At 47.4% G+C, this 13019-nt stretch overlaps 1 protein-coding gene across 1 annotated transcript in view; it reads right to left on the bottom strand.

Annotated features, from left to right (window-relative positions):
* Nucleotides 1-993, bottom strand: part of RASSF3 (Ras association domain family member 3) — a 122414-nt gene extending 121421 nt beyond the window's left edge. Inside the window, exon 1 of the mRNA XM_058673787.1 lies at nt 975-993. The gene's annotated coding sequence lies outside the window, so the exon portion shown is untranslated. The remainder of the gene's footprint in view (nt 1-974) is intronic.
* Between the last annotated feature and the right edge of the window lie 12026 nt (nt 994-13019).

Raw genomic sequence — 13019 nt, 5'->3', positions numbered from 1 at the left:
CACGTCCTTGCTGTGTCCCAAGGTACACATTAGCAGGAAGATGGCTTCACGTGGAGGACCATCCTGATATGGGGTACAGGCATCCCAGCCAGCATATCCATCACTGGGCCAAGCGCTTGCCCCTTCGTGAAGTTCTGAAGTACCCTTATATCAAGTGTAGTGCTCTTCACTAGCACCTACTGGGGGCCTGAGAACACGTCCTCTGTGGAGGAGGTGAACATACTGGTTAGAATCTTTTTTTTTTAACAACAACAAAAAAGTGAATTCATCAGCAGGACCTTCATGCTTAGGCTCCTTCTCTGACAAAAATCAACACACATATCCAAATTTCACATCCTATTTTTGGCAGCAAAGACTATGTGAAAAAGACTACATCCTGAATGCAAAATCAAACAGATTCAAGGCTCATGTATTGCCAAACATGATAGATAAACTTTTGATAGCGTCTATCCTATGATTTCTAAATTTATAACCTGCAGTGATGCTTCCAAGGCAACAAGCCGTACGGAAAGAAGTAATGCCAAGAGGTTGACACTAGGTTGGTTAAGAGACAAGACATGTGCATCCTACGTCAGCACGCTTGGGTTCGACGCCTGGCTCCGACTCCTGACTCCTACTAAGGCAGACCTTGAGGGACAACAGTGACAGATCAAGCGGTTGGATTTCTGCCACCCCGTTAGGAAACCTGGAGTAAGTTCCCAGCTCTAAGCTCTCACACTGACCCAGCTCTTGCTGTTGTGAGGTATTTTAAAAGCGAACCAGTGGAGGGGACTTCTTAGTTTATCTATTTCTTCAGCCAATAAACAACAACTATGTAAACAAAATTTAAAAAGAAAATAAGAAGGGACGTCAAAAAGTGAGCATGCGTTAGATCTACTGAAGACACCAAGCAAGGCTCAGGGCACAAAGACCACTCTACTGTCTTGAGCTACAGGACTGCTGGACACCCAGATGTGGACAGCAGTAGTGCCTACCTGGATGCTCTTTCCACGTGAATGTCTTGCTTTAGAAACGGCCACGCAGCTCGGTAATTTCCCACTGTGCGGATAACCCAGGTGCACCAGGTCATGGCAGTGAGAATGACATATATATTTACCCTCTGCAAGAGAAAGGACAGTTCTTGGTCAGACAGGCGAGTCTCTCAGAATCAGACAGCAGAAGGAACTTGAAAGTCCAAACTCCCCCCACCCCCTGAAAAGCCAGCAACTGACATAGTCCTAATAAGTGATTCTGTGTAGGACCCATCTGTTGACAATAAAGTGCCAAACCATTTAAACGCCAGTGACCTTGGCCTTCTCTGAAATCCAGCCATACCACTGCATCCAGGATATCATATTAGATATCCAGATTAGATGACCATGACTTTTGTTTTAGCAATTTTTGAAACAAAATTCACAAAATGTAAACTTCACCACCTTAAAGAGTATAATTCAAAGGTGTTAGTATATCCCTGCTGCTGTGTAAAAATTACTACTCTCTAATTACAGAATCGGCCTAACCATCTACAAAAAAAGCCCCAAATCTGCTAGCAAACAATCCATGTTCCCTTAGCAACCAACATTCTGGAATTTCATATAAATGAAATCACACAAGATGTTGCCTTTTGGATCTGGCTTTTTTTTTTTTTATAAGATTCATGGGAAAGGCAGATCAGCTTTATGGAGACAAGGGAAATGCAAACAGAAAGATCCTCCATCTGCTGGTTCATTCCCCAAAAGGCCAGAAAGGACCAGAGCTGAGCTGAACTGAAGCCAGGAGCTAGGAGTTTCCTCTGGGTCTCCCACACAGGTACAGGGTCCCAAGGCTTTGGGCCGTCATCGATTGCTTTCCCAGACCACAGGCAGGGAGCTGAATGGAAGTGGAGGAGCTGAGACAGGAATGGGCACCTGCACAAGATGCTGGTGTTTGCAAAGCAGAGCATTAGCTAATTGAGCCATTGCCCTACACAGAGCCAGTTTTGCAGTAAAAAAAAAAAAAAAAAGAACAACTCATGGCCTGGTCAGCATCAACCTCCAGGGGAAGAGTTGTTTTCACCATTAGTAGGAACACAAAACAAAACATTTCCATCCATCAACATGAATGTTGACTTTTGCCAGGAATATCATTGTTCCCTGAAACATAAGTTCTTATCCCATGACTGTCATGCCATCAGTAAGCTGGTTAACCACCAGCTCCTGGGTGCTGCTTTCCTCCCCAAATGCCTACCAGACCAGGACCAGACCACACTGAAGCTGGCAGCCAAGAACTCAGTCCGGGTCTTCCCCGCAGACAGCAAGGACCCAGTGACTTTGGCTATCATTGCTACCTCCAGGTCTGCCTTGGCAGGAAACCAGAATCAAGACGTGGAGCCGTGAAGCAAAACCAGGCACTTGGATACTGGACACTTGCAATCTAACCAGAGCCTTAACTGCTAGGTCAAGTGTCTTCACAAAAGGTAAACTTCATAGTTGGAGAAAAAAATCTCCTTAAAATTTTTTATCTGTTTGTTTTTCATTTTCTGAAAGATAGAGCAGTGGAAAGAAATACAGAGCTCTTCCATCCACTGGTTCATTTCTCAGATGCCCACAATAGCCACAGCTGGGAGATGCCAAAGCCAGAAACCAGGAACTCCAACTGGTGGCAGGGGCCCAAGCACCTGAGCCATCATTTGCTGCCTACCTTCCAGAGCTGCATATTGGTAGGAAGCTGGAGAGGAAGCAGAAGTGAGACTTGATTCCAGGCACTCTGATATAGGATATCCTGGGGAAGTGGCAGCTTAACGCACTGAACCACAACACTAACCTACCCTACCCACCCCCCAAATTTTTTTCAATTAGATTTAAAAAAAATTGTTGCACATACAACTTGTGGATCACTTTGCCATTCTGAACTATGCACAGGTGTCTACTAGCCTGATGGTGGGCCATTTATCAACCTATTTAGCAAGAGAAAGGAAATCCCCTTACTTAATATTTCATTTCACTTAAAGAGCTGGGTTGGCACTGTGGAGCAATAAACTAAGTCTCCATCTGTATGGGATGCTGGTATCCCATACAAGCACAGGTTCATGTCCTAGCTGCTCCACTTTTGACCTAGCCCCCTAATGTGCCTGAAAAAAGCAGAAGATGGCCCAAGAACTTGGACGCCTGCACCCACATGGGAGACCCAAATGGTACTCTGGGTTCCTGGCTTCATCTTGGCTCAGTCCCAGCTGTTGCAGCCATTTGGGGAATGAATTGTTTGATAGAAAAATCTCTTTTGTCATTCTGATTTTCAAATAATTTTTTAAAAAGGATTTAAAAATATGTAGAAGATTTTAAAGGCAGAATGACAGAGTGAGAGGGAAAGGGAGAGAGAGAGAGAGGGAGAGAGAGAGAGAGAGAGAGAGAGAGAGAGAGAGAGAAATGTTTCACCCTCTTGTTCATTCCCAAATGGCTGCAAAGACCAGGGCTGGGCCAGGCTGAAGCCAAGAGCCTGGAACTCTATCCAGGTCTCCCACATAGATGCAGGGACCCAAGGATTTGTACCGTCTTCCACTGTTCTCCCAGGCACATTTGCAGGGAGCTGGATCGAAAGTGGAGCAGCCAGGATTCCAATTGATACCCATATGGGATGCCAACAGAACAGGCGTAATTTCTTGATTTGCTACAGCACAGCACTGACCCCATACACCTTGTTGTGAAAAAAAAAAAAGCCATACTTTGCAAAGCCACCAGAACCCACAGGTTCCCTTGCCCACCTCACTCCCATTCCCCTTCTAGTACTGACAGCCAGAGGCATGTTTCGATTGCTTCTCGAGCAAGTCTTGGGAGCTGGGGACTGAAGACTGGGAGTTCACAGGTCCTTTTAGGAAGAATCTGAACTGCAGAACACATGTCCTTGTTATTTATAACTGGTGAAAATAACGCTGGAGTGAATGCTACATCTGTTACGGAATATTCAACCTTCAGAGCGATCCCGTAATAGAAAGAGGCTATAGAGGTCTCCTGGCCCCATCCTTTGTTTTAACTCATGCAAAATCTGAAAACATTTGCTTACAAGAAATATAGCTCCCATGTGAAAGAACTTATAAGCAAAACAACTCAAATGACGAGAAACCCAAATAGCAGGCCTGGCCTGCATCCCAAGACCCCAAAGCTAGCTGGGTCTTTCAGGAACATCAACGGCTCAGACAACTGAACCAACGTGGAGACAAACTTTGGCTCCTGCGAGCTCAGGGGTTTCCCCTCCGACTGACTGTCCGAGGCAATGGTCACCTACCCGGTAGGTGGGTTTTCTTCACCTGGAAGTTGATTTTGCCTGAGAGCTTATACATTGCCGTTCCCATTTCCGAGCCGGGACCTCCTTGCTGCACGGAGAGACAGCTGATGGTGACAGGAGGAGCAGGCCAGCCCCGCTGACCTGTGTGACTCAGAGCCCCTCCCCGGGCAGCAGGCCTCCCTTCCACTCCCAGGCTATATTTTTCCAACTGGCCATCAGCAACCCTGTTTGTGGAGCTGGCGGCCGCACATGGCATGGTGCGTAAAGCCACGCTGCCAGGGGTCAAGGGAGCATGTGCAGGGTCAAGGGAGCATGTGCGGGGCTGCGGGGTTGATTTGGAGGTGCTGGGGCTGCAGTAGTGAAGGCCTCTGGACACACCCATCTTAGGAAAGCGGTGTGATCTTGGCAGCAGATTCAACTTCCCTGGGCTCCATTTCTTTGCTAAGGAAAAGAATAGTTCCCATCTCCTCGCGTTCTGGTCCAGGTGAAAAGTGCTCCGAATGAATGGCCTAAGAATGCTTGGTGGGCCTGAGCCAATGGGACACATCGGGGCATTTTACAAAACAAGTTCTTTTTGCTCAGCTAAAATGCTTGCTAAACATATAAGACATGCACATCTTGAAGTGGTATGTTGCGATATCTCAACACACTGGGGTGGGCATTTGGTGAGGTGATGAAGTGGCTGCCCGGGCATCTCATACTGCAGTGCCTGCTGGAGTTGGTCCCAGTGGCGTCCTGCCACCTTTCTGGAGCTCCAGCTCCCAGATGTCGCCTGGACTCCCCCTCACTGTGGCAGATGGGAAGGCTTCTGTCTTCTTTTTCTGTCACTCTGTCTTATAAATAAACATAAATATACTTCAACAGTCCATTTCAGCACACATGCAGCAGAAGCCGCTCAGTCCTGGCAGGCAGTTTTTCGTAGTCTGCTCTTGGCTGCTGGATCCCGCCAGCTCTGCTCTTGCAGTTCTGTATAGAACTGGTAATACGTTCTTGAGCTCTACTGTTACCCCAACCTCCAGCACACTGCAAAACACCAGAGCTTGCTATTGTGGCTGTGTTTGTATCTGACTGTGTTTGGGTACCTGTGGTCGCATCAGACCTCTTCCCTTTCCCCACCCTCCCCAGCCTCCAGCAATCATGAACTAGAGAGCATCATGTTACTTTAAGTAAAACCTGGGTGTTTCTTGTTGAGGAAATTGACATTCAGCAGCAGGGCTGTGGCTTGTACCAGTTCCTAATGATCTAAGAATTCTGGAAAACCCCATTTGATTTTTTGATCAGGATTCCCAGTATTGAGGCACAAGGGACCACAGTAATGATCTTCAAGAATGAAGGAAGGTACTGGTGGTGGTGGTGCAGTGTGTTAAGCCTCCACTTGGGATACTGGCATCTCATATCTAAATACGGATTCAAATCCTGGCAAGCTACCTGTCTCCTAGTGAACTTCGGAAAGCAAAGGAAGATAGTGCAACTGCTTGGGTCCCTGCCACTCGCATAGGGAGACCTGGATGGAGTTTCAGGTTCTTGCCTTCAGCCTGGCCCAGACCATCTGGTTGCAGCCATTTGGGGAGTAGACCAGGGGATACAAGATCCCTCTTTCCCTCCTTGCTTCTCTGATGTTCAAAGAAGGCATTTTTTTAAAATCAGGAAGGGAAGAAGCAGCACTGCTTAGCACTGTTAGCACGCCCCCTCGAGGTCCCTCCTTATGGACTGTCCTCAGCTTGACTGTAGGATGCATGGTCTCTCCAGGGCAGCTGCCCAGCTGCCCCTTGGCTCTTGCATGGGCTTTTCCCCAGCATTCTCTCTCCCAATGTCTGTGGCTCCAGGGATGAGAAACCTCACAAGGGCTTCTCCTGCCAGTGTGTCGACTTGGAAGCAGTGCTCAATCCGGCATCCCAGCATGGAGTCCGAGTCCACGGCTGATGACTGGGACTTCATCAAAGCCGGACCCCATGGGAGGAGGTCAGGAACCCTGATTTGCACAAAAATAGCATTGCTTGCTTCTCAGCTGGCTGTGTCATTTAACAGCCCTGTGACCCAGCATCTCAGTTTTCACAACTATAAAACAAATCGGGCCTTTTTCAGGACCTCCCAGAGCCCTGTGAATTCTCACATTTCCCTTGAGATTCTCAAATTGCTGTCTGGAGAGCAAAGAGACGTAGGGGTGCTGTGAAATACAAACAAAGCAACAGGCCAAAGATGGCTCATCTTTCTGGAGCATAAGCAGAAAATATTAAGGAATGTTGATGTTCATCTAATGTGAAACGCAGAGAGAGAATCAGAAGCAGACAGATTTTCCATCGACCAGTTTGTTTTCCAAATACCCACGATATCCAGGGTGGGGCCAGTGCAAAACCAGGAGCCTGGAATTCCATCTGGACCGCCCCTGAGGGTGGTAGAGGCGCTAATACTTGAGACCCCATCTGCTGCCTCCCAGGATGAGGCACAAGAAAGCTGGATTGGAAACAGGAGAGACGGGACTCAAACCAGCTTTACAAAAAGGGATACGGAGTCTAGATCAACGTGGCTGCTTTAGTCCTCTGTGCCACAATGCCTGCCCCAAACATTATTATTTTTTTTAAAGATTTATTTATTTTTACTGCAAAGTCAGATATACAAAGAGGAGCAAAGACACAGAGGAAGATCTTGTCCAATGATTCACTCTCCAAGTGACCGCAATGGCTGGAGTTCAGCTGATCCGAAGCCAGCAACTTCCTCCAGGTATCCCACACGGGTGCAGGGTCCCAAGGCTTTGGGCCATCCTCAACTTTTTTCCCAGGCCACAAGCAGGGAGCTGGATGGGAATCGGGGCTGCTGGGATTAGAACCGGCACCCATATGGGACCTGGTGCGTTCAAGGTGAGGACTTAACCACTAGGCCACCGTGCTGGGCTCCCAAACATTATTTTTTATAATAAAAGGAAACTAGGAATATCGTGGAATATAATTCAAAATCTCCAAGTTTTGTTTGTTTAAGAAAAACTGAGGGTTTGAAAAAAATGTTCATTACAAAGTAATAAGGGGCTGGTGCAATGGCTGAATTGGCTAATCATCCACCTTGCAAGTGCTAACAACCCATACAGGTGCTGGTTGTGCTTTGACTGCTCCACTTCCCATCCAGCTCCCTGCTTGTGGCCTGGGAAAGCAGCAGAGGACTGCCCAAAGCCTTGGGATCCTGCTCCCATGTGAGAGACCTGGGAGAAACTTCTGGCTCCCGATCAGTTCAGCTCTGGTCATTTGCTATTATTTGGGAAGTGAACCAATGGATAGAAGATCTTTGTCTCTCCCTCTCTGTAAATCCGATCTTTCTTTCCAATAAAAACAAAATAAATCTTTAAAAAAACTATTAAAAAGCCTAATATACATGAAATAGAAGAAGTCTGTTCCCTTTATATAAATAAGCAAATTAGCTAATTAAAAAAAAAACCTTTTAGACAGAAACATGAGAGGTAATCTTTACAAGATTAAATTAGGAAAAGGACCAATTCCTAAAAGATAAAGATAAGACAGATGATGAACTCTTCAACAGTCATGGTTGAGAGTGTAAAAACAGGAGCCACGTGCTGGAGGTGAGCACCTGTGAATCAGACATCAGGAATCTCAGCTCGTAACCAGAAAGCAAACCACTCTATTTAAAAAATGGGCAAAAGTTGGGCCCAGCGGCATGACCTAGCGGCTAAAGTCCTCGCCTTGAAAGCCCCGGGATCCCATATGGCCGCCGATTCTAATCCCGGCAGCTCCACTTCCCATCCAGCTCCCTGCTTGTGGCCTGGGAAAGCAGTCGAGGACGGCCCAATGCATTGGGACCCTGCGCCCGCGTGGGAGACCCGGAAGAGGTTCCTGGTTTCCGGCTTCGCATCGGCCCGCTGCGGCTCACTTGGGGAGTGAATCATCGGACGGAAGATCTTCCTCTCTGTCTCTCCTCCTCTGTGTATATCTGACTGTAATAAAATGAATAAATCTTTTAAAAAAATGGGCAAAAGTTCTGAACACACATCACCCACAAAAACAGAAGATACAACCAAGCACAGGGAGCGATGCTCAGCATTACTAGTTGGTAGAGAAATGAACATGTAAGCCCCGAAGAAACACTACTACACACCCAGTGGAATAGCTAAACTGAAAGAGTGATCCCACCACGGGCTGGAGAGGACATGGGTTTACTGCTGGTGGAAATGTCACTCTCTGGTAAAACACGGCAGCAGCTTCCAAACCTGTGACATCTGCATCTACCATGGGGCTCAGTCATTCTTGTTCCCACAGATTCAGTCAAGAGAAAGGAAAGCGTATGTCCATCCAAAGACTGGTACACAAATCTTCACAACAACTTTATCCTTAATAACCCCAAACTAGAAACAAGTCAAATATCCATCAATAGGCAGATGGAGAAACATATTGTGGTTCAGTGAAATGCTAGCAAGCAAACACAAAATATGGATGAATATCAACATTATACTGAGTGAAATAATCCAGATAGAAAAAGAGTACACTTCAGGGGCCAGTGCCATGGTGTGGTAGGTCAAGCCTCTGCCTGCCGTGCTGGTATCCTAGTTGGGTGCCAGTTCGTGCCCTGGCTGCTCTACTTCTGATCCAGCTTTCTGCTAATGGCCTGCGAAAGTAGCAGAGGATGGCTCAAGTCCTTGGGTCCCTGTTCCTATGTTGGGGCTGTGAAAGAGACTCTTGGCTTTGGATTAGCTCAGCTGTAGCCATTGTGACCATCTGGAAAGTGAACCAGTAAACAGATTTCTCTCTGTGTGTCCTTTTCTCTCTGACTTTCAAATGACAATAAAATAAATCTTACCCCCAAAAAAGTCCAGAACAGGCAAAATAAAGAATATATACAAAAGATTACAGCTACTGGTAGCACTGAGATCAATTTAAAAAAATCAATATGCAAAAAAAAGAGTCTCAATTAAGAAAGAGTAGCATTATATTTCAGCTGTCAGCAGGAAGCCAGTTCCTCTGAGGGCAGTCAGGTGCTCCCAGGCCTTCAGCACTAACACCTGCAGAGAATGAACAAGGAGCTGGATGCAGCGCTCCATTTTATCTTCTGGAAATCTGATTTTGGAAGGTCACAGCATTTCATACGAATTAGCAGAGACTCGTGAAATCACGTAATCAGAAGGGATTGTTAGAGTTTAACCACTCCCAGTTGTACATTTTCTATTCCCTAATCGTTCTAAACTGATGTTTCAAAGGTGAAATATATTTCCCTATGTATGATCATTCAGTCTAGGAAAATGCACAATAAGGTACCCCCGCCCCCGTAGACATGCACGCACACACACACACACACAATCTCCCCTGATCTTATCTCTAGATAGTACTTAGTTTTCCCAGCCATCTCATAAGAAGGATATAGATAAGGGAACAGTAACAGATCAGGTTCAGAAAGGCTGCTTGTCTGCGCTCAGGCTTGTGAGGCACATCCAGGTTGGGGGCAGGCACCTGGCGCGGCGGTTCAGGTGCTGCTCGGGACAGCTGCAGCCCTGCCTGGGCTTGCTCGCATCTCCCCAGGAGGCATCTCAGGCATTCACCCTAGGAGGCAGGGATGATTGATACCTGGTGGCTCTAGCAGTTAGGTCCTTGTCATCTTTGTGAGAGACCTGCATTAACTCCTAGGCTCCTGGCTCTAGACTGGCCCAATCCAACCTGTTGTGGGGATTTGGGGGCATGAACCAGTGGATGGCAGATCTCGCTCTGTCTTCTCTGCTTTCTCAGGTAAATGGAAGAAATAAGTTCACAAAAATTTCATCAAGTTCAGGCACATGTGAAAGTGTGTGCTCCTTGCCACCCTAACCCTAGTCAGACCCCACTGCCTCCCACAGGGGGGTCCCAGCGGGGGGGGGGGCAGGGATCCAGTGCAGCCCCACCTGCCCTGAGTGTTCTCCAGCACCCACTGCTGGAGTTGAGCTGAGGTGAACCTGTGCTTTCAACCCATGTTCCGATCCAGGAGCTCTCCTTTATAATCCAATTTCCTAGAGAAGGCTTGTCTCCATTTCCTCACATCAGGCCAACAAAGGATGCCCTCCTTTCAGTACATTTCAATCTGCCTTTTAAAGAACACCCAGCAGGTTGCTGTGGAATAAAGAACATTGGCCTGGTTAGAAGACAGAAATATCTCCGTTCGTAGCTTTTCCAACAGCTTCCTCTGTGACCTTGGAAACCCTACTTGACTGCTTTGAGGCTCAGCTGTCTGAACTGAACTTGAATTAGTCCAGTGTTTCCTGAGTTTACCCTAGCAGTGCCTAAACATAAGTATGTCACTTTTTAAAATATGAGAGTATGCCAAATTACTTCTCAGGTATCACTTAGTATGACACTAAATAAAATGGTACATTACAGTCTGGCGATGTGACATAGTGTGTTAAGCTGCAGACTACAAGGCCAACATCTCTTCTGAACACTGGCTCAAACCCAGTCACTTCACTTCCAATCCAGGTGGCTGATAAAAGCCTGGGAAAGCAGCAGATGCACTGGACCCCAGCACCCATGTGGGTGATCTGGGTGAAACTCCTGGCTCCTGGCTTTGGCCTGGGCTGTTGGGTTGTCAACCAGCAATATAATGATCTCTCTGTCTCTTCGTTTCTTCTGTAACCCTTTCAAATAAATGATTTTTTAAAAAGCAAGGTACAGTAGAGAATTACTTGAATATGATAAAAATTCTGAAGATATTCCTTGCATGGCATTTAGGAAACATTGGAATGGGAAGGAAGTGACAGATGCCATTTCCTAAGCTTTCATTGTGTGCCAGGAAGCGTTTGTTTTGTATGAATTAACGTCCATAATAGGACCTGGCGGCGTGGCCTAGCGGTTAAAGTCCTCGCCTTGAACATGCCAGGATCCCATATGGGCGCTGGTTCTAATCCCGGCAGCTCCACTTCCCATCCAGCTCCCTGCTTGTGGCCTGGGAAAACAGTTGAGGATGGCCCAAAGCTTTGGGACCCTGCACCCACGTGGGAGACCTGGAAGAGGTTCCTGGTTCCCGGCTTCGGATCAGCGCAGCACCGGCCGTTGTGTTCACTTGGGGAGTGAATCATCGGATGGAAGATCTTCCTCTATGTCTCTCTTCCTCTCTGTATATCTGACCTTGTAATGATAATAATAATAATAATAAAAACTTCTATAATAATTAAAGCAATCTCAGGCAATAAATCTGTCACGATAGGTAAGGACACCAACAGTAAGGCTATCCAATCTCAGGCAATAAATCTGTCACGATAGGTAAGGACACCAACAGTAAGGCTATCTTTAAGTTGTCTCTCTCTTTTTTTTTAAAGATTTATTTATTTTATTACAAAGTCAGATATACACAGAGGAAGAGAGACATAGAGGAAGATCTTCCATCCGATGATTCACTCCCCAAGTGAGCCGCAACGGGCCGGTGTGCGCCAATCCGAAGCCGGGAACCAGGAACCTCTTCCAGGTTTCCCACGCCTGTGCAGGGTCCCAAGGCTTTGGGCCGTCCTCGACTGCTTTCCCAGGCCACAAGCAGGGAGCTGGATGGGAAGCAGAGCTGCCGGGATTAGAACTGGCGCCCATACGGGATCCCGGGGCGTTCAAGGTGAGGACTTAAGCCGCTAAGCCACGCTGCCAGGCCCAAGTTGTCTCTTTAATAAAAAAATTTGTTTATTTCTATTTGACAGAGAAACAGAGAAAGAGAGAGAGAGGGTGGGAGAGAGAGAGAGGAAACTGCTGGAACAATGCTGGGGCTGAAGCGAGGAACCAAGGGCTCCATCCAGCTCTCCCATGTGGGTGGCAGGGACTTAGTCCCTTGACTATCACAGCTGCCTCCCAGGGTCTACATTAGCAGGAAACTGGATGCAGGAGTGGAGCCAGGAATCAAACTCAGGCCCTCCAGGGTGGGACATGGACATCTTCAGTGGTAGTCTAAACGTCCACTTTTCAAGCTGCTTTATAAATTTATCATATTATTTGAAAGGGAGGGAGAAGGAGGTAGGGGAAGAGAGATCTCATCAACAGATGCACTTTCCCAATGCCTGCAACAGCCATGGCTGGGCCAGGCTGAAGCCAGGGCTCTGGGGAGAGGAGGGAGGGGTGTGTGGCAGAAATGTGTGCTGCCTCAGGAACTGGTTGGAGGCTGAGCTCAGGCATGCCCACCTGGGATGTGCGCATCCTAGGCAGGGTCCTAACTGCTGCACCAAACACTGTCCCCACTAAGCTACTTTCTAGTTTGTTTTTAGACATTTATTTATTTTTATTTGAAAGGCAGATTTATAGAGAGAGAAGGAGAGACAGAGAGATCCTCCATCTGTTGGTTCACTCCCTAAATGGTCACAATGGCCAAAGCTGGGCCCGTCCAAAGCCAGGAGCTTCCCCTGAGTTTCCCACATGGTGCAAGGGCCCAAGTACCTAAGCCATTTTCCGTGGTGGCAGGCCATAAGCAGGGAGCTGGATCAGAAGTAGAGCAGCCAGGATACCAACTGGCAGCCATACAGGATGCTGGCACCACAGGTAGAGGACTAGCATGCCACATCACTGCACCGATCCCAGCTACTTTCTTTTGATGCGGCAGCAGAATATGACCCTGCTCTGACATGTTCTTAATCCTTTTATTCTGCAGACAACCAGGGCGGAGCTGGAAGACTCCTGGTGACCCAGTGACCTGAGTCTGTGATGCAGCAGGTCTCAGGGCAAAACAGCATGAGCAGCACCTGGGGAGGCTGTCGAAATGCAGCCCAGCTGCCCAAGCCCTGACCCTTAGACTAGAAAACAGAGGGGCTGCCGAGGTCTGACCTTGCCACCAGATAGTCCCAAAAC

This window comes from Ochotona princeps, chromosome 15 (assembly GCF_030435755.1).
Source record: "Ochotona princeps isolate mOchPri1 chromosome 15, mOchPri1.hap1, whole genome shotgun sequence".
In the NCBI taxonomy this organism is placed as follows: domain Eukaryota; kingdom Metazoa; phylum Chordata; class Mammalia; order Lagomorpha; family Ochotonidae; genus Ochotona; species Ochotona princeps.
Note: the sequence above shows the minus strand (reverse complement) of the source record. Positions and strands in the feature narration are given on the sequence as shown.